We start from the raw sequence: 22,918 nt of genomic DNA, 5'->3' as shown, positions 1-22,918 counted from the left end.
AATATATTTTTACTTGATAACATAACCTCTGAGTCACACCTTCCATTGAATTCAGAAATTAAGAACTCTCCTTTTGTCTGTAGCCAGGTAGAAATTCTCTGAAGGGTTTTATAAATAAATGTAATGGTGCACTTCTTGATATGAACTGTACATACTTGACACACAACTTTGATATTTCCTTCAGCATGGATCTTCCAACTGCTTGCTCTTGCAACTGGTTAGTTCTCTTAAAGCCATATGTGTAACTGAGGAAATATTCTTGCAGCATTGATTTTGTAATAAAACATAAAGCAATTCAAATTGCCAATTTCTACTACTTATGCTAAAAGGCAATTTTTAAATCAGCCATAGCATATGAATTGTAGTCTAAAAACTATTTTAACCAGAATCAAACTAGTTAAAATTAGTGAATGATCCAAACTTTCCTACACAGAAAAAAGTACAAGTTATAACTGTGGTTTGGTTGAGGATTTAAAATAAGAAAAAAGAGAAATCCTAGAAAAATCACTAAACCAGTAAAAACTTTTAGATTTTTTTGACAGATAAAGAGTTTCTTTATTCATCCTCCTCCTCCTCCTCTTCCTCCTTTTCTTTTTTGTCCTCTTCCTCCTCATCTTCTTTGTCTCCCTCTTCCACCTTTTTCCGAGCAGCTTTAGCAGGACCCTTTGCCCCATCAAATTTTTCTTTAGACTTACAGTCAGAGACATCCTTCTCATACCTCTCCTTCAGCTTTGCAGCCTTATTGTTGTAAGGCTGCTTTTCACTGTCACTTAAGTTATTCCACATCTCACCCAGCTTCTTTGCCACATCTCCAATAGGGATGCCAGGGTTTGTGGATTTGATATTGGAGTGGAATTCTGAACAGAATAGGAAGAGTCCAGATGGTGGCCTTTTGGGGGCATTGGAGTCCTTCTTCTTCTTGCCTTTTTTAGCTGGCCCATAACCTTTCATTTCCTGATCATAGTTTACTTATCTGCCTTTGCCATCCCATCAAATTTAGATTTCTCTTTCCCTGACATTGTCTTCCACCTCTCAGAGCACTTCTTGGAAAATTCTGCAAAACTGACAGCAACCTCTGGGGTTTTTCCTCTTATGTTCCTCTCTGCATGTCTGCATAAAGAAAGCATGAGCAGACGTCTTGCCCTTTGGCTTCTTGGGATCACCTTTAGCCATCCTGACTGTATTGTTTGCTAGCCTGGACAGTGCAGGGCACGATGCCAAAACTTGTAGATTTTTAACCAGAGGTAACTCTAGAATTTTAACATAGGAGAGGTGTATAGTTTGGTAAGGACAGTGGGGTTTGTATTGAAGTTGAACCAACTCACCAGGCATACTTCATACTTCACTATTAATTTATTTAGGGTGTTTTGAGGCATATGGTGGGCACTTGGGAGTTTAAAGCCTCCTGACTCATCCCTTGGTTCAGCCTACATTTTATATTTAGGAATTGAAGAGTAAACCTCAGTTCATTTGTTTGTATAAGTTATTTAATCACTCCAAAATGACACATTAGTGCTGTCACCTGGCTACGGTAAGCTTGCCATATTCAAAAGAAGTGGAGCTAAAGAGTAACTGAGCAGTTGGTGTTCTGCCAAGCTGAAAATAACATTTAACAGGCTTTTAATCTACTGTGTGGGTTATTGCCCCCATGAGTGCTGTTTTAGTCTATGGATTTAAAAAATTAGAACAAAAGATTGTTTTCACTTAGCATTCATAGCTGGTGGTGTTATTATTGTGGCCTTAGTAATCCAACAGAGGTTCACTACCAAGTGCACCATTTCAGTTTATCGCATACACAAATGTGTCCTTATTTAAAAGTAAACAAGCAGAAATCCAGACAGGACACTATTTCATCAAAGCTGATTTTCAGAGGGAGACATGGATGGTGATGCCATTAAGCTTTGGAGTTCACTTTATAGGAGAAAAATAATGGAGTAAAATGCAGACCCAGGGCAAGACCATACCTATTTTACAGTGTTATATGCCCAGCACCAAGTGCTTAATAAACACTTGGAAAAGAACGAACAAATTAATTAATTAATGAGGAAATAGGTCCCAACAGGCTACTGAGAGAAGCATGGTCAGATCACCCAAAAGTGCTGACAAGTGTGAACTCAGGCACTTTAGTCCTCACCTAGTTCTTTTCTGGTGGCTCATGGAGATACAGAATATTTTGGCATGTTTTGGAATGTTTTTCCTCTACATCCTCCTGTGTTCCTTATTTTGGCCTGAATCTATCATGATTTAAAACAGGAATATGTGGACTTAATGCAAAAACAAACATGAAGAAATCAACAAGCAATAGAATAGACCTACCATACAAGATGAATTCACAAAAAAATAATAATAAGGAATTTAACTTTTTACCTTTTATCTGCACCACTTAATGCTTCACAAAGTATTACTCAAATATTTCCATATCAAATAGTGAAAAAAATTCTATGATAGATACTGAGTAGCTAGAAATTTGAATCCTGATTTTTTAATCTGAAGCAAATTTTATCACTGGAAGTTCTGATAAAGCATTTTTTCATCTACTGAACAGAACCAGAAAATGTCATGTCACATAACTATAAAAATATGCTTGTGGCCTGTCCATTTCACACTGTGTTTTGGAAGCATGTAGTATGGTATGGTTTGGTGAGACTATGTCGGGTCAAGTGTTTCCATCAGGTCTGAGCTCAGTGTCAGTAACAATCACATTTACCGGTCTCCCGTGCCTCTTCTTGGCGTGAAGCCCAAACACTTCCCTGCTTGTACAGAAGCCCTCGTTCCCTTTCTGAGCTCCCCTCCCTCATCCCAGTCCCCAGCTTCCTGTGCTCCAGCTTTTGCCATGCCAAGCTTGTGTTCCCAGTGGTGGGAACAATTTTCCTTTGTTCACAAACTTACCTCTTTCCCTAGTCCAGTCTCAGATGAACCCCATCACTATGGAGAAGCCTTCCCTGTCACTTACTCATCTCCCAGAGCTGCCAGAACAAAGTTCCACAATCAGGGCATGTACAATAACAGACATTTATCCTCTCACAGTTCTGAAGGCCAGAAGTCCAAAATCAGGGAGTTGTCAGGACCACACTCCCTACAAAGCCCCTAGGGTGGATCCTTCCTAACTCTCCCATCTCCTGGGGGCTTGCAGGCACCACCCCAGTCTCTGTCTTCATCCTCATGCTGTGTCCTCCCTGGGTCTCAGTCTGATCCTAAGGACACCAGTCATATCAGGTCTGTGTCCACCTACTCCACTATGATCTCATCCACATTAATTAATAGGGTCTGCAAAGAACCTATTTCCAACTAAGGTCATACTCTGAGGTACTAGTGGCTAAGACATATCTTTTTTGGGAGGGACACAATTCAGCCCAGAGCATTCACTCTCTATATACACCCTCCCATCATTTTTATTGCATGACACTGTGTTACTTCTTGGTGAAGCACTTTCTACCACCTGGTGTACTTTGGCCACTTTCTTATTTATCTGTTTACTGATTTGTGCCATTAAACTGTAAGCTCCGTGAAAATAAGAACCTTTCATGTCCTGTTCTCTGCCCAGTTCCCAAAAATCAAAAAGCAGAGATTCCATAAATAGAGAATGAATGAATTATGCTTTCATCACAAAATAAAACTTAATAACATGAAGAGCCAGTCATATATGATATTGACAATATACAGAGATATAACAATAACTCATTTTGAAGCATTTTACAAATTAAGAATAGTTGTCTTGTGTCTCACCTCCTGCAGTTTTTACAGCAATCCAATTAGACTGTATGGGGCATGTTCTTCACTTTAGAACAAGGAAAGCTGAGACTCAGGGAGACAGGTGAGTGGCTCAGCTGTGCGTAGCAGAGGTGGAATGTGAGGATGGTCCTGTGACTCCACTAACCCCTTCCTTTCCTTTCCCCTCAAATCTTATTACAAAGCAGCTCGTTGTCTTGTGGAGGAGTCATATGTGCATAAGAAAAGATAAATGCATGCAGACCATTGGCTCAGGGTCCAGTGATGTCCATGCAGTTGTTCCCAGGGCAATGCTGTTCCTTCGGTCTGGTTCTGTCCATCCTGTTTTCCTTTTCTCTAAACACAGCACATCTCAGTTTGGAACTTTTTCCTTGTTGGTTCTGCCAATTGTTAGGCAGAATGACAACTGAGGAGATAAGATGCTGGACCAAAGGGTGAGCTTCCTGTGAGGATGTAGCACTGAAGACTTTTCTTTTTTCCTTGCTACCAGTAGTTTCTTAACAGTTCAAGGGGCAGTGCAAGACTGCTTGGTGTCAACTGTTAAATCTGAAGAATTCATTTCTGTTGGACATATCCCCAGAGGTGGGACTGCTGGATCCTATGGCAGTTCTCTTTTTTAAAATTTCTTAAGGACCCTCCCTGCTGTTTGCCACAGTGGCTGCACCAGTTTACCTTCCCACCAACAGTGCACAGGGGTTCTCTTTTCTCCACATTCTCACCAACACTTGTAATTTTCTATAGTTTTTTTTCTTTTTGAAGAAGGCCATCCTAATAAGTGCAAGGTGATATCTTATTGTGGTTTTGATTTGCATTTCCCTGATGATTAGTGATGTTGAGCACATTTGGCTATCTTCCTTGGGAAAATGTCTAGTTTTTAATAAATCTGCCCAGTTTTTAATTGAATTGTGACATGATAGTGGTGTTAGCTAATGCTACCAAGGCAAACATATTACAATATACAAATATATCAAGTCAGCATGTTGTACACCTTAAACTTATACAATATTAACTTTCAATTGTATCTTAATTTTATAAAAGAGAATGCAAAATAATTCTTAGAAAGAAATTGCAAAATTATGAAGAAAGACCACAGAAGGCAATTAATTTCATCAAGTGCTTTTTCACTGTTGGTAACAGATATTTAGACTTCATGCTCCCATTCCTTAATCATATCAAACCCTTAGGGTTTAAACTTAGTATCCCATTTCCTGACTTACTGGGCACCCACTCCCCATGATGGGAGTACATATCAGCTTTGGAAACAGAAGAACCAGCATCAGCTCTTCATTATCTGATTTCAATTTGTATGTAACCTTTGATGATCTATTTAACCAGCTATAAAAAAGGAATAATAGCTACCTTGCAGGATTTTCATATAAATCACTTGAATGAATGCATTTGAACATATCTTATAAACAATGAAGTGCTTGCAGATACAAGATTATTTTAGCATTTAACTTACTCTCCTTGATAATTTCCACGTAATCTATAACGTACTATCACCTGCTCTTTCTTGTTGGTGATTTCTTACCCTCCCCCAGACCCACAGAAACTGTTCTTCACTCACCAGCTCTTTGGCAATGGCACTTCTCACAGATGTACTTCTATCCCATGTGTCTTTCTGTTCCCCCAGCCATTAGACTTTTGGCTGGCTAAGGAAGGATGATGTCTGAGCTACCTTTGCATTCATAGCAGCAGCTTGCATTAATAAGCCCTCACTATATGAATATGATATATATTTTAATTCAAATATCTATAATATTTTCTGTCCCATTTAGTATCACAAGGTATCACATTGAATAGAGAAAAGCTGAAAGGGAATGTTAGTCATGCACTCTGTGCCTTTTGTCCTAATACACTAGAATCACCCAGTATTTTTTTCCATCCTAACATTGCATTGTCTCTCCTTCCCAAATATTCTCTTTCTAGGATTTGAAAAGTGTGTGTTTGTAAAATTTAGAGTTTACCTTCTTTAAAGACTGGTCATGTTTTTACCCCCCAAAATATTATTCAGAAATCTCTGAGATTGATGTTGTTGTCTTTGTGGCTTAAAACCTCTGAGACTGACATTGTTGTTTTCCTTCTGCTAATACAAGTAGAAAAATCTAAATTCATGGATTCATTGTTACTATTAAGTTGGGGCTGTGGAGATATGTGTTCTTCCAGAATCAGAAAAAATACTACATCAGGGGATGCTTAGAGATGTGAAAGATGGATTAACATAGAAGTGCCACTAGGTGATGTAGCCCCATCTAAGTACCATAATGTACAGAAGCTTCCAGAAATGCATGATCATTTCCAGCCCAGAGACACAAGGTCAGATGAATCTGTGAGTGTCCATGAGTAAACGAGAGGCTGGGCAAATGCCTTATAGTTAAAATGTCAGGGAATAAATCTGGCTAAGGAATAAGCAGATTGGGAAACATTTGGCCACAATACCTCATGCAGCCCTGAGGAATCTGGAAGGGAGGAGGCTGACCGATGTGAGCCATAGTGGATGGCAAGCCCCTGGCAGGGGTCCTTGTGCCACAAAGCAGAGCAACCATCTGTAACCCGGTAGATGATACCCTCCCATTTTTCTCAAAGGGGAGAGCAAGCATAATGTGCCCACCCTATCCCAGTTTGCTGACAGAGAAATCATCTCCTAAAATGCAGGCCTGTCATGCAGTATCTTAAAGAACACCAGAAATATTACAATTTTTCCAACCAGACAGAAACAGATAATTTACCCCTTATTTCTTGGAGAGAAATAAGAGGTTTATTTTCACAATCAGAGCCCTGTTAGGGCTGTGGACCACAGAGAGAATAGGCATGCAGTGAGACAGGGGACACTCTGCACTTCTCCCCAGTACTAAGGTCATCTTCTCTACAGCATAAGGCTAACTGATAACTGATGGGTCCCTCAGCCTGACCATATCAATGACAACACAGTCTTGGAAAACAAATACATATTTGATGGGACCCCACAGTTTCCTTTAGTGGCATTTGGCCATTCCTCTATTTTTACACCAATTTGGTAATGCATTCCCTGAAAGGCATTCTTTAGGAGAAGTTTTAATTAAGATTTCTGCCTGCAGCAAATTGTAGGAACCGCCATACATCACACTGTAGCAACCCAGACACAGATCATTGGCCACTCAGACTGACTCATGTGCTGTGAACAAATATTACCATTTTCATTTTGCTGTGGATCATTTTTGAATATGATTAAAAAGGCAGCATCAACTGTAGGATTTTTGCATGCCCATTTTTTCACCACATCTGAGATAATGTGTATCTTTGAAATAAGGTATTTGCCTCAAAAGTCTATAACATGTTATAAATTATGGAATAGTCATGCATTTAAGAGAGATTTTAATATACATAAGTAATAGAATGAATCTATTGAATGATTTCATAAATCAAATAAAGGAACAAAAATATGACCTCCTCCATGCTGTCACAAAAGGCAAGATTTCCTTCTTTTTTTACAGCCAAGTAGTATTTTATTGTGTATATGTACAACTGTTTTTTTTTTTTATCCACTCATCTACTGATGGGTACTTGGGCTGCTTCCAAACCTTAGCTATTATAAACAGTGCTGTAATGAACATAGGTGTGGATGGACCTGGAGGGTAGTATGCCAAGTGAAATAAGCCTCTTAGGCAAAGACATGTACCATATGATCTCACTTATATGTGGAATCTAATAAACAAAATAAACTAACAAACAAAATAAAAACAGATTCATAGATACAGAGAAAAGACTGACAGCTGTCAGAGGAAAGGGGTAGGTGGGGGCTGGGTGAAAAAGGTGAAGGGATAAAACAAAAATATAAAAAACTCATAGGTACAGATAACAGTATTGTGATTATCAGAGGGGAAGGGTGGTGAAGAAGGTAAGGGGGAATAAATGGTAATGGAAGAAGACATGACTTGGGGTGTTGAACACAATATAATATACAGATGATGTGTTATAGAACTGTGCACCTAAAACCTATATAATTTTATTAACCAATGTCGTGCACAATAAATCCAATTAAAAATTTAAATTTAAAACATGACCTTCTCTTATAATTTCTGTAATTTTTGAAAACTGAGGAGTTGCTATATTTATATTAAATTTGTACAATGAAAAGACTCCAATCTGCTCTAAAGTCAACTCATTTCTCTCATCTGCTTTGTTTGTTGGTTGGTTGATTGGTTGGTTGGTTGGTTTTCCCTTCTTTCTCTCTGGAATCATGGCAAAGTCTTTGCTGGTACCAGGGAAGTTTCTCTTAAGCCATGGGGGAGCACTATTGTGACCACTTTTATTTTTCTGATCATTCTTGATTCTGCAGAAATGTGGATCTGTACTTAGTTAGCATAAGCCTGAAAATATGAACTGAACAACAAACATCTTTTTGAACATTTCACATTCTTAATGCTCTTTCCTAAACTTTCCCTGTCATAGTATATAGGCATCCTTGTTCCTTTAAGTCTGACTGCATCTTAGAAAGTTAGATGTTCCAACTGGAGTTTTGTGACCTTCCCTTGTGAAGTAAGAGTCTTTGTCAGAGCCTGGAGGAGGTCAGAGCCACTCACAGCCAGACCACTGCTTCTGACATCCCCTTAATAAATGGGCTACGAGAAAAATCCCCTGAGTTTGGCTCTTCCCTTGAGTGTTTGTACCAGAGAGTGTGTAGCTCACCAAATACTCATAATGTTATAGTTTTTAAGTGTCCTGTATGTGTGAGTATGTGAGTGTATGTGAAGAATATTTATTTAGTGGGGAGTTTACTTAGTGGGGAGCTTTTTGTTTGTTTTTTGCTTGACCAAATCATTTGCAATCAGAACTGAAGCAATTTAAACGTTACAGTCTTCCTCAACTCTTCCTCTGCATCAGAATCAGCCCTTTGTCTGAGCCCCACACAGTTATCCTATTTGATTTTGGAGGTTTGGTGCCCAGGGCCAGGATAAGAAAGTGGGACTGAAATGCAGAGCACCCTCACTACATGCAGCCACTACCCCTCAACTGGAATCTCCGGGCTTCCAGACCCATGACTCTGTGTCTATGTATCCTCCAAGTCATTCTGATACACTGTGAAGTAAAGGAGCTGCAGAAATTCCAGGTAGCAAAAACTACAAGGTCTGTGGGGGAAAACTCCAACCATCGTTAATATAATGAGAGCAATTTGCATGTCAGCAATGTAACCTGGCAGCCAAGGAGAGTGAACTGGAATGCATATGTGTGAACAATGACGACTTCACTGTACTAGTCAGTGGGGGTGGTACATGCCACTTAGTGAGCATGTGTACTGCGTGGCCATCACATTCAAAATAACCAAGCAAGTAGAGCAATGAATCTGCATCAAATATTGTATTAAGCTTGAACATTTCTCTGTGGAAACTATTCAGATGATTCAGAAGGCTTTGAGGGACAATGCAATGAGAGCAGCACCCATAAAAGTGTGGCACAAATGCTTCAAAAATGGTCGAGAATCTCTTGAAAGTGATCCACATTCTGGAAGGCCTGCAATAAGCAGAACAGCTGAGAATGTTGAACAAGTACAGACTTCAATCAACAAAGATCAGCGACTGACAGTGCAAGAACTAGAAGCTGATCTGGGCATTCCAAAATTTACTGGCTTTTCCCAAAACTAAAATCACCTTTGGAAGGGAAGAGATTTTGATTGTCAATGAAATTTTGGAAAAATACAATGGAGCAGCTGATGGCAATTACAAAAAAGGATTTTGCAGAATGTTTTGAATGTAGAAAAGACACTGGAAGAACTGTGTGATGTTCCCAGGAACCTACTTTGAAAGGGACAGAAGTGCCATTGTCCTATGTACAATGTATCTTCTTCAATAAATGTCTCAATTTTTGATCATTCATGGTTGGACACTTTCTGGGCACACCACACAAATTGAAAACTGAGAAATAAGGTTCTATGTATTGTCTCTTTTTTCTTCTTCCAACCCTGGAACTAATATATGTATATATGTATGTGTGTGTGTGTGTGCGCACGCGTGTGTGTATACATATATACACATGTATGTGTATTCCAACAGTATTAACTATTTTCTTGGTGTTTTAAATTTGAGAATCTCATGATACATCTAACATTCTGGTTCTAATTGAAACCCAGCAGTCCAGACACACACTCCCATGTGTAATAGGCATTCTCTGGCATGTCCTCACCAATCCCTGTGACCCCCAACTCTGAGGCCCAATGTTAAATGCTATCCGCCATCACTTCTGCACTGTTACTTTTTCTTGAGGTCAATAATTATTCGGTGTACCCCATCTTTCTCAAAATAAGACAACAAAACACAGACCAAGGAAAATGCAGCCAAATGTCATTAGAAAAGCAATCCTAGTTGTTTAATATGCAATCAAATCAAATCTGTATTATAGACTGAGCTAGGGTACTCCATGTGGGCACTGACCAGTCCCTACAGACATTTGTGTGTTCAATCCCTTGATATAAAGTTTTCCGAATTTTTATCTATATTTATAATACAGTTTACCAGATAACTTACTTAGGTGTCCATCTAGAGTTACCTATGTGGAATATTAATGCTTTGGGATTTATTGAAAATATTGCAATATTGAGAAAATATATTTATCTTCTCCCAAAGAACAAATAAGATCTCTGTCATAGTTGTTAGCTAAAAAGCTTCAATTGTCTGTGACTGGTGTGGCTTAGTGGATTGAGTGCTGGCCTGCAAACCAAAGGGTCACCGGTTCAATTCCCAGTCAGGGGATATGCCTGGGTTGTGGGCCAGGTCCCCACTAGGGGACGTATGAGAGGCAACCACACATTGATGTTTCTTTCCCTATCTTTCTCCCTCCCTTCCTTTCTCTCTAAAAATAAATAAGTAAAATCTTTTTTTAAGCTTCAGTTAGATGTGTGTTGGTGCTTAATACACATGCACTGGCACCCACGCAGAACACATATACACACATGCATTGATGTTTCTCTCATAATTACAGTGCAAGATCAGTGGCCTGGTGACAAAGTTTAAAGTGACTTATTAGCAGATGTGGCACCTCCAGGAATTTTGCCTTTTCTCTCTTAAATAAGGCCTTGTATGTGCCAAAGAAATATAGCACCTTTGAGCTTTCATCAGCTAAAACAGATTTTAATTCCCTTCCAGAACCTCCTCAAACATCCAACTGCTGAAATCTGATGATACAGCCAGAGAGTGAGGGAAAGTCATATTTCTCATTGGACAAAACTTGAGGCTCGAAGCCAAGGCCAGCATTATATCCGTGTATCACATTGGAAGTCTTGATTTAAAAAGGCTCCAGGCCTGAGGTGGCTATTGCTCCAGTGCATGAAAGAAGGACAAGGTGGTCACATGAACAAAGGAGATCTGTCACCGCATTTATTCTCACATCGAACAGTTGTGAAAGCCCAGCCTTCACTGTGGGATGCAGCACTATCCCATGCCATTAGGCACATGTCATGATGAGGTGACAGCTCTGCAAGAGCAAGTAAGTGCTGCACCTTGTGGACCAGAAGGCATGGGGTCTTCATTCCTCCAGCAAGGTAGGCAGCATGAGAGACTGGAGAGTTAGGTTCTGTGATAAGTACCTTCATCTGTATCTACATGTTTATATGCATACCTGCTGCACACCTACATCTGCACCTGCAGATGTGGGTATATATCTACTACACACCTACATATATATCTACATACCTATCTACATACTTACATATTTATTTACATGCATGTATGCACACATGTTTATATATCTACCTACATATTTACCTATACATGTACCTGAATACCTGTGCATGTGTGTGTGATGTATGTCATGTGTGCCTGCATGTGTGTGTGTTTACATGCATGCATACTTTCCTACATGCATACATGCATACCTATGGACCTCCATGTGTACCTATATACACATACAGGCATACATAAAGCATACATGCACATACGCATATCTTACATATAAAGGCAGATTTTTGTTTTGACCTACACACAACGTGCTCACCTAAGTCCCCCCAAATGAATAGTCAGGAGAATAAACTGTTTAGGTGCCCAAGTCTATTTAAAAACCACACAGGGTGCTTTCTACCCCTTCAGCCCAATGCTGGGTCTTCCTGGAGCTATAAGTAGACAGAGCAGAACCCAGTGCAGGACAGCGGATGGTACTGATGTGGCCCCTCTGCCTCCAGTCCTCATTTGGGCTGCTTCATGGAGGTATTGGCACAGTGACTTGGCTATAGGGTCACTTTTCTTATTCTTAATTTCCCTCACATGTGAGTGTTCAAGACTAGTGCATCATGAAAACAAGAGTGTTAAGGAAAATTGTGCACACCAGGAATTTTAGCCCTGACTTTTTTGTGTGCCACTTTTCAAACCAATTTTCAAGGATTTGTTCCCTTTGCAGCTGTATGAGAGAAATAAAGTCTGCACATAAGAGATAATATTGTCTTGGGGAAATATCCAGAGGATTAATGCATTTTGTCTGGAGCTAGCAGGAAATGGTGTTTCAGCTGTGCTTATGGGTTCATTGTGAATACATCACCTCAAGAACAATTTGTTAAACAAGAAATATAGGGTGCAGGATTGGGAAGGCAGAATAAATGGGGAGAGACAGATCCAAGAGTGGCTTTGATGTGTATCTGTGTCGTTAATAAATGAAGGCTGACTCTTTCATTCAGGAAAAGAGAAATCCCCTGACACCCAGTGGAATAAGAAGAGATGTTTTCATCTAAGCTACTTCCGTGTCATAGTGGAGACTAGGGTAATTCCAGCACTGCTGATTAGTAAATACAGGGAAAGTCGAGACAATTGTATCAAGCTCAGCTCTAACTCCACTAAAGGACATCATGTTACAGAACCCGTGTTTTTGCTACCTCCTTAAATACATAACTGCTAAAGTCTCTTGAGCAAAGATGACCATGGAGGATGCACCCAAGGCATGGTCACAAATGACAACCAAAGGTTTACCAACAGTTATCAACAAGTTAGAAGTAACTAGACTCAGCCAATTCCAGGTTTGTTCTCCTTGTTCTTGTGATTTGCTTTGCCCCTTTCACTAGTTTCTCCACTTTGGAGATGGGAGAAAGCAGGTCATTTTGTTGTTGTTGTTTTTAGTACCATGTAATAGTCAAATTGACTTTCTGGGTATTATCATGTAAAGAGATCAGAAAAACTGTATCTTATGATGGAAAGAACAAAGAGATATCTCAGTTTTCCAGATATACCTTTGTTTCTTCTCAAGCCAAATTCTGATAAAAATTATTTGCTCACTAGAGAACTAAGCATTTTACTCTGTAAATACTTGCAAAGAGGGTTATATGCTATGGGGTCAGACTTAGGATTCTACTATTAAAAAGGTACTTGTTTTAACCCCATTTCCCAGCTGTACAAACCAGGGACTAGGAAATAAAATTGACTTCCCCAAATCATGCACTTGTCTCTGACTGCTTGTGAAAGCCACAGCCCCAGCAGGTGGGCATGCAGACAATTTCAGAATTTGGGATCATAGTGCTGTGTCCTCAAAGGACAAGCCATGACAGGTCTGTAGGCTATTTCCTCTAAGTGATAGCAGAGAAAACCTAGGTGTAAAAATACTGATGTAAGAGACAAGTGGGTGAATAGTGAATAAACATTTTGTCTGCTAAAATGAGTTCTTCTGGACTTAACTCTATACTCCCAAAAAATAGTTATATGCACTAGATGCAAAATATTCGTACATCAATCTTTTAATTCCCACACCATCCTTTCAGGGTTGTCCTCCTCACTTACAGACCAGGTGAAGGTGGTGGTCATTTGTCCAGTCTCAGGTGATGAGCAATGGAGGCAGAAGTGGACCTGGATTTAGTGTGCATTCCAGCTGCACTCCCTCTCAGGAACAGGGCTTCTGCCCAAGTCAAGGCTGAGACCCCATCTACCCTGCCTACTCCCAGCTCCTCATCACCAAGTCTTTGGGTTGCCTAGGCACTAGGCTAGCACACTCCAAGCCTGGCTGTGTATGAGAAGCTCCATCTACTTTGAGAAGAATCTGAAAGGATTTGTTGTCCTTAATTTTTTTATCCCATGTGTCATGGGTCATCTGCCATGGAAGAGATTTTAGCATACCTCTCAAACATCAGGATTGTTTCCCAATTCCACCTCTGTCCACAGGGAAGGTAGCTGGCCTGGTTTCTGATCTGTATCCCAGATCCTTGCCCTGAACCTATCCCTCTGAATTGGGGTTCTAGCCTCTGCTTTAAATCCTGTAGTAAGAAATTGGCTTTGTACTTCCAGCTACTAACTGGAGTTCTGGTCTACAGAGAGAGAGAGAGAGAGAGAGAGAGAAAGAGAGAGAGAGAGAGCAAGAGAGCATGTGTTCTGTAGTTGAGATGTTGAGATGTGACCACCCAGACAGCAAGACCTTCAGGTCTTGCTTACTAAACTTGACTTTCTGTCTGTCCTTCAAGGATAGTCCCACTGACTCTTGGATCCCTCAGCATGGGACCCATCTGTTTGCAGTCCTCCTGCTCCTCTGTGGGTCCCTATTTAGTGCTTTCATGTCTCACAACCAACACTGTGGGAGTCAGGACTGCCAGCTGGTGGCAATACTCCTCATCATATAATGAAGTTGAAATATTTCCCACTGTGTCAGTGTTCAGTGATATGACATTTTCACCCAGAAGACTTAACAGATGCACCTAGGGTCTTAAACCACTTCAACATGGACATTAAGAAAGCAAGGAACAGGCAAAGGAGAGATTCTCGTAACTTCTCTTCCACTGGGTCATTGAAGCCCTCATGCCTATGTGAGAGTGCAGTTGAGAATTGCAATGGCCTCTCAATCTGAAGTTCCTGGTGTTGCTTCCTAGGCATCAGTCCCATTGTCTGTATAGCTAAGGGCTTTACTGAGAAAATGAAAATAATAATGTTAAAATTAAATGTTACATATCTGACAGAACTTTGCATAGTACCTTGGGGTTAGGAAGGGTCAGAAGAGGTCATACACAACTGGAGTGCAGACCTGTTCTGAGGGCATTGGTATCTTACTTATCCTTGTGACCCCAGAACTTTACTCATAGCTCAGGAAAGACTTTCTGAAGGTTTTGTTGACTGACATTCTTCATTCAACAAACAGAAAAACTGAACACAGACACGTGATGACATAGGTTACCTGGGCATAATAATGTTTCCCATGGGCCATTTTAAAATCCTCTAATGGATAGACCTTCCCTCAAGTGGGCTTCAGAAAAGTGAGCCCCTCCCAGGGCATGAAAGTACACATGCACCAGGGTGGACTTTCTGGAAAGAAGGTTCATACCTGCCTTCAGATTTTCAAAGACATTGTGGCCATTTAAATGCCAAATTAGATTTAAATCTGGCATAAAATTAGTCTGTGAGTCTAGGCTCTATTTAAGTCCAAAGATAATTGTAGCAAAGAAACTTCCTTTAAAAATAAACGTCCTACTTCTCATGTAAAAAGAGATTCTCCAGGTGACATTTTATTCTGATGCACATGTTTATTGAAAAAATGATAACCCTGTGTAGTTATGTGCTGGTTTTTGTTGTTTTTGGAGACATCGTCACATCATCAGTACAACAGTCCTGCCCAATAAAGAAGGATTATTAGCCCTGTTGGTCAGAGGGGAAAACCAGGGTTTAGGGAAGTGTGGCTGCCCCAAATTCATGCAATGGGCAAATAAAAGAGACAGAACTGTCTTAACAAGCAGCAAGTATTCCAGTGGCAATGAAGGTGGGTTAGGCTATTGATTCGTGTGCTGGGGGTTCATTCTAGAGAGAATTACTATGATGTGTCCCAAGATTACTAGCCTTCAGCCCATAGGCAGCCCAGTACTTTTATCTCTGATTGTTAAGAAAAGAAATTACTGTGGGCTACAAGTGTGTCCGCATCTGGTGAATTTGACATGGTCAGCACACCCATGGATCCCCAATTGGAGGCAGCATTTGAAGTTTCATTTACAAAACAGAGAGCCATGGCATCCAGGAGCCTTCCAGTGCTTTCCATCAGCCAAGTGTCAGGCCCTTGTCTGCCAGCCTGGATGAGCCCAGTACTCTCACACTTGGTGAATCCACTGTGCAAATAAGAGTTCTGGCTGCTGATGGCCTTTCTGATCTTGTTGCCATGGGAACGGCCAGCAGATGGAAGAGGATACAGTATGAGAAGTTATAAAAAGAAGGCTGTCTTTAAACCCTTACCTTGTCTCCCCCAATCTTATGCGTTTCCATGGGAGCAGGAAAAATAACCACTCACAATACTTGTTATGGGGACCTGAGTCTCCGAAGCTGTCAATCAGACAGCTTCAGGTCTCCTTTCAGGAGCCCTGAACTCATTCCAAATGTAAAAGCTAGAAATTTTATGAGGCCTTCACAAGGAGGAACCCTGTAAACCACCCAGGGCCCAGGTGTGGAGTTCTCCCTCCAGTGGCTAGGCAGGGACTGAGGCTCCTTCCCTCTCCGAGGTGAGTACAACCCAGCCTGGGGTCTTCCTCCCAAACTCCCATCCTAGGGCCTCAAGCACTCTTCCATTAGGCTGTCCTCTCCCAGGCCCTCACTTCCCTGGTCTCTCTTCTGCTGACTGTTGTACCTTCCCCCACTTCATACTCACCTGCCCCACCCAGAGCTCTCATGTCCAGTCTAAGTTTCTTTCTCTGTCTCTTTTTGCTTCTCTCTTTGTCTATTTTTTTACCTCTCTTTTTCTTCTTTCTTTACCTCTTTCACTCTCTCTCTCTCCTCCAAAGGGTGCTGTACTCTTTCAGAGTTTTCTCTTTAATCCTGTGGTTACAATTTCTTGCCTTCAAAATGCATTTCTTTTCTTGGAAATGCAAAGTGTTTTTACTGTCTTCAAAGAAATTGAGAAATTTCTCACAGTACTATTTAACTGCCTCTAAGACAAATGATTTTTCACCCAGATTTGGGTAGAAACACAAATATGTGTTTCAGAGTAAATGGTTATCATTCTCTTGTGCCCAGAAAATTCATGCGATTATCTCCTTGGCCACCTGTGGAGGCATTTCTGAAACTCATTCCAGTGGCCTTTACATCTCAAGATAAAGTCCAAATACAAAAGGTTAATTGAATTACACATAGTTTCTTTTCATTGGTCAGCTCTATCTCCTCCAACTTCAGTTCCAAATTTATGAAAATATCCAGCAAGCATAAAATATTTTCAGAATTCCCATAAGAAGGTTCTCTCTCACACAATTAAAACTTCAAAAAAATATGTCAGAACATATCAGATGAATAAAACAAGGCATCATACTCTTTTGTCTCCATTTTAAATCTTCATATCTTCCTCCTTTAAATAATTGTTCACTCTGTGGGGTATTTTCAAAGGACTCTTAAAGACTGCCAATCTGTTGAGTGTGGCCCAGATTGCAGGGCCAGATCCTGTGAGGCAGGTACAATGTTATTCTCCCCTTTCACAGGTAAGGCAATTGAGGCTTAGTGAAATTTATAGTTTGGGGGTAAAAAGCAGGGGATTGGCTTTCATCACATTACCTTAATTATGTAAAAAAAAATTTTAATTAATAAACCCCAAGAAAGAAAGTTGCTCAGAAAAACCTGTAACACCAGCCTGTAGATGTTTTCTTTACCCCAGACTGATTTTCTAATCCCAAAAACTTCTAGAGAACAGAAAGCAGGAATGGCCTCGGCCATCTAGGAGAGGGAACCTCCTGCTCCAGGTTGATCCGAGGCTTGGTCTCACCCACCACCAGTCTTACTTTCTTTAAAATACATATGTCCATTCATTTACCCCACAAATACTGACTGAGCATCTAATAGGCAGAGCACCTAACTGCGATGTCACAGTCAGCAAATGGGGCCATGCTCACCATCATGGAGGGGCACAGACAGTAACAAACATGCCTTAAACTGTGCAGCAATGTGCAGTCACTCCCTCCAGGATGACCAGTGGCCACTGTGCTGCCCAGGACAGGGGAGCATGTTTCAACCTCACTGACATTCAGGCCCTTTGTGACATTCGATGCTACCAGTCATCCTTAACTTGCTGAAGCTGTCCTCTCTCTGACTTCCCAGCTCATTATTGTGGGGCACACACATTGAATCCACATTTGTAACTAGACACACTTTATCCCCTTGAAGGCGTTACCTCCAACCCACCCACCTGGGGGAGCTCATCTATCCCCTGACCTCCTTCCACACCTACACCCTGGGCCTTAGGGAATCATCTCCAAATCAGACCTTTCTCCCTGAACAAAAAATCATCAATGAATAGTCCCTGAGTGCCTGCTGAGCACTAGACATTCTCCTAAGAGCCTGGGTCACGTGATTGAGTGATATCTTAGCAGCATGCTTTGTCCTGATGGGCATAGCCTGCCAAGTTTTATCATATTAATATTTTTTCAGCCATGCCTTACACCATGCCTCCTACTCTCCTACTCTCTCTGAATGCATCATTCAGGTTCATGTTCCTGCCATTCCCTCTTCCTCCCATCTCCAGCTTCCAGAAGAGGCCATTTGTCATTTAGTCTCCATAGACCTACCTGACTGCCAAAGTAGAGGTGGCCACCCTCTTCTGGGCTGGTGTCTATACAGACCCCCATCCTAGAATACAACCTTGTTTGCAACTTCTGGTCAGCTAGCATCTACATCTGCCCACCCTAGATTGTCACCTCCCAGAGGGTAAGAGCCAGGTTTATATCTTGTGTTCCCCTTATGCATGGTGATTCTCAGAGTTTAAGATGTAAAAGCAAAATATCAGTGGAGACAGTATTAATTGGAAAAAGGCCTAATGCAATAAGAGATAAACACACAGACTGGAAAAGTGAGTTTGAGACTAACTCATAAGTATAAATACAATGTCAACAAAATAGCAAGTATTAGTAGAAGTGAACACCAGGATTCAACAACCTCATGTGACCCAGATTCTCCAGCTCTCATAAGTTGCCCACTGACCCACTAGATAGCTCCACCTGGATGACCCATAGGCACATCACAGCCTTACCACCTCCCCTACTCTGCAAGCTCATATATTTTTGCATTTTTCATCCTGGTGGATACCACTAGGATCTATCCATATTGTCCAATCTGAACCTCCCTCTCCCTGGATGCCAGGCTTTGAGTCAACAGGTCCTATACATTCACATTCCCTGACTGTTATCTCCTTGCCATTCTCAGAACACTACTTTAATTCATACCTTTATTTCTTACCTAGATTTTGACAACTCTGGTGACAAAGCGATCATTTAAAACAAAAATCTATGTCCATGGGTTATTCATATATGTTCTTTGACTACAGTGTGGGGATTGACTTTGGAAGCAGGGAGTGAGCTGGGTGGAGGAGGTCAAAGTCGGGGGGCGGGGGGGAATTGAGACAACTGTAACAGAATAAACAAGAATAAAAAGAATAAGTAAATAAATATTGTAAGTAATTACTTCACAAAAAAACCCACAAATCTAATAATTCTAATTCTCCATCCTCTAAAGCCCCCCATTTTTCTACCATTGTCCTCACCATAATTTTTTGAAATGATCTGTTTGATCCACTGTCTCAAAAGTAGTGTCTCCACAGCAACATCTTCACAGATATGTCCCCTAAAGCAAGTGACATAAAGGAAAGAATAAACAAATTGGACCTCAACAAATTAAAAAGCTTCTGCATGGCTAAAGAAAACAGCATTAAAATGAAAAGACAGAGACTTCCAGCCAAGATGGAGGTGTAGGTAGACATACTGTGCCTCTTCACACCACCAAAATAAGGGCAGAAACAATTTAGAAACAACCAGAACTGACAGAAAATTGAACTGTATGGAAGTCGGACAACCAAGGAGTTAAAATAGACACGTTCATCCAGACCAGCAGGAAGGGAGGAGGCAGGCAGCCAGGTAGAGAGGGGTCAAGGCACAAAAAGCAGTGGCACCAAACATGTAAGGCATCCTGGGCATACAAGACCACAGCAGGCAGACCCTGGGTGTGCAGGCAGCAGCTGGAAGACCATGGGCCCGGGGTGGCAACAGGCAGACCCAGCAAAGCGGCAACTGTGAAGCAAAGCACTGCACGCAAGGCGCCTGGCTCACCAGATGGTCTCAGGATCCCAGCACCAGGAAATAGAGCCTCAGGGAACTTATTGAAAATACCTGTGGGAGTTGAAGCATAGGGAGAGACTCCCAGCCTCACAGGAGAGGTCATTGGAGAGACCCACAGGGTCCTAGAATGTGCACAAGCCCACCCACATGGGAATTAGCACCACAAAGGCCCAGTTTGCTTGGAGGAAGTAGTGTAAGGGACTGAAAGCCAACAGAGAGTGGAGTAAGCACCCTTGTTCCCTCTCAGACCCCTCCCCCACATACTGCATCACAACCCAGCACTGGGTTGCCCCCCACCCCCCAGTGAACACCTTAGTCTCCACCCCTCACTATGTAACAGGCATGACAAGAAAAAAAAAATGGCTCAAACGGAAGAACAGATGAAAGCTCCAAAACAAATAAAACTAAGCGACTAAGAGATAGCCAACCTATCAGATGCACAGTTCAAAACACTGGTGATCAGGATGCTCACAAAATTGGTTGAATTTGGTTACAAATTACATGAAAAAATGAAAGCTATGCTAAGTGAAATGAAGGAAGATGCACAGGGAACCAATAGTGATGGGAATAAAACTGAGACTCAAATCAGTGGAGTGGACCTGAAGGAAGAAAAAAACAATCAAACAGAAAAGAATAAAGAAACAAGAATTTTTTAAAAATGAGGAGAGACTTAGGGACCTCCAGAACATCTTGAAACATTCCAACATCTGAATTATAGGGGTAGGTACCAGAAGGGGAAGAGGAAGAGCAACAAGTAGAAAAGTTATTTGAATAAATAATAGAGAACTTCCCCAATCTGGCAAAGGAGATAGACTTCCAGGAAGTCCAGGAAGCTCAGAGAGTCCCAAAGAAGTTGGACCCAAGGAGGAACACACCAAAGCACATCATAATTACATTAGCCAAGATAAAAATGAAGGAGAGAATCCTAGAAGTAGCAAGAGATAAGGAGACAGTAACTTACAAAGGAGTTCCCATCAGGCTGTCAGCTGATATCTCAAAAGAGACCTTGCAGGCAAGAAGGGGCTGGAAAGAAGTATTCCAAGTCATGAAAGGCAAGATTGCTCTATCCAGCAAAGCTTTCATTTAGAATGGAAGGGCAGATAAAGCACTTCTCGATAAGGTCAAGTTAAAGGAGTTCATCATCACCAAGCCCTTATTATATGAAATGTTAAAGGGACTTATCTAAGAAAAAGATAAAAAACATGTACAGTAAAATGACAGCAAACTCACAATTATTAACAACCACACCTAAGAAAAACAAACTAAGCAAACTACTAGAACAGAAACAGAATCACAGAAATGGAGATCACATGGAGGGTTAGCAACAGGGGGGTGGGAGGAGGAGAGAGAGGGAAAAGTCACAGAGAATAAGTAGCTTAGATGGTAGGTAGATAATAGACAGGGGGAGGGCAAGAATAGTATGGGAAATGTAGAAGCTAAAGAACTTACAAGTATGACACATGGACATGAACTAAAGGGGGGTTGTGGGTGGGAGAAGGTGTGCAGGGTGGAGGGGAGTGAAGGGGGGAAATGGGGCAACCATAATAGCATAATCAATAAAATATAATTTTTAAAAAAGCAAACACAATATAACCAGAGTCATTGAAATTAAGAACAATCTAACAATAACCAGAGGAAAGAGGGAGGGGACAGTGGAAGAAGGGTTTTCAGGAACTACTATAAAGGACACATGGACAAAACCAATGGGGAGGGTGAAAGCAAGGAGGGAGGGGTTTGGAGAGGGTCAGAGGAGGGATGGGGAGAAGATACTGACAACTGTAATTGAACAGCAATAAAATAATTTAAATTAAAAACAAAAAAAGTATTGTCTCAAGTGTACATGCTATATCTTACTCATTTCAGGAGTCATGGTAGCACACAGTACATGCCCATTTCATTTGTTGGATGCTTAGAATGAACTGTTTATTTGAGGGCAAGTTGATGTAGTGTGCACTGAATTATGGTATAAGTAAACTCTATTTGTAATCGTCTACATGGCCATACCAAATACTATTGCTTTGTTCAAAAGCCGTACCTAGAGACTAACACTTGCCGGAAGGTGACTGGTGATGGAGAGATGGAGGCTGATCTGCTGGAGTCTGCTGTATTCAATGTTTTTAGATGTTAATATAGATCATAAACTCATGAGTGCACACAAATCTGGAGAGCATGGGGAATGTAGTGGGTGTTAGAACTGAAGTACAGAAACACATCACCAGGCTGCAATAATGTAAACACTTAAGCAACATAAAGTTTAACAAGACAATATGAAATCTTAGTTTCATCCTGCTACCACCCAAAAAATGAAAAACAGAATAATTACAATTGGTTTTCATCTGATAGCTGAACATACAAAGAAATAAAGTTGTATTAGCCCCGTGGAGTATCAGAAGGAGGACAGTGGTTAGATTTTACAAGGAGGTAGGTTATAATAATAAAAGAAAATCTTTCTGGAGAGCTCTGGCTGTGGAGTGAAATTTTTTGTGAAATAGTGAGTACACATTCTTTGGAGTCTGTAAAAACCATTCCTTTGGGATCATTTCACAGTAGGGTGTTCAGCTATTAAGGAATGTGAGGGTGTCTGTGGGGTTCTCTTTTCTTTGGCTCTTATATCCAATTGATTCCATAGATTTTTATCTGTATTTACACCTAAAGATTATTTATACCTAAATCAACCTATGAGTTTACAAAAGCTGAAATGTTGTGTGTATGAAAACTCCTGGCTGGTACAAAGCTCCTGTAGGTATACACACACAGAGACAAGTAAAATCCCATAGTCTATGAGAGGAGTGCTTGCTAGAAATGTATCTTTAATGTTATTTTGAGTTAGGCATAATTTTAAGTTGCTGCTTTTCATTCTGGGAAATATAACACTCTACCAATTTAGCTTTAACATTTTCCATTATCTTTGTTATAAGTCATTTGTTAACCCTACAGGGCCTATGTTGTAAAGCAATGCATATTTCCATCAACCATATTTTGGCTTATAACTTTCAATAGCTGGGTTTAGAAAGCTGTATGCATTGCAGTTCAATTGTGAACAACCCATACACCTTTTGATAAAGCATGTAAGCACATACTGCCCTTCAAATGTGCTTGTATTAGAAGCAGTTGTTGTAGCTGACTTATTTTCATGCTGACAAGCAGACATAGGTTTGTTCAGTGTGTCAGGGTACCTGCCCCCTAAAT

The 22,918-nt window shown here is 40.8% G+C and overlaps 1 protein-coding gene and 1 pseudogene across 1 annotated transcript in view; one reads left to right on the top strand and one right to left on the bottom strand.

Moving 5' to 3' along the window:
- The window catches only part of ADARB2 (adenosine deaminase RNA specific B2 (inactive)), a 436,890-nt gene that overhangs the window by 197,766 nt on the left and 216,206 nt on the right, over nt 1-22,918 (top strand). The gene's annotated exons all lie outside the window — the stretch shown is intronic.
- On the bottom strand, nt 556-1,173 carry LOC123806851 (annotated as a pseudogene).

The sequence above is a fragment of the Phyllostomus hastatus genome, unplaced genomic scaffold (genome assembly GCF_019186645.2).
Source record: "Phyllostomus hastatus isolate PE091 unplaced genomic scaffold, TTU_PhHast_1.1 phas_scaffold_39, whole genome shotgun sequence".
Taxonomy (NCBI): domain Eukaryota; kingdom Metazoa; phylum Chordata; class Mammalia; order Chiroptera; family Phyllostomidae; genus Phyllostomus; species Phyllostomus hastatus.
Note: the sequence above shows the minus strand (reverse complement) of the source record. Positions and strands in the feature narration are given on the sequence as shown.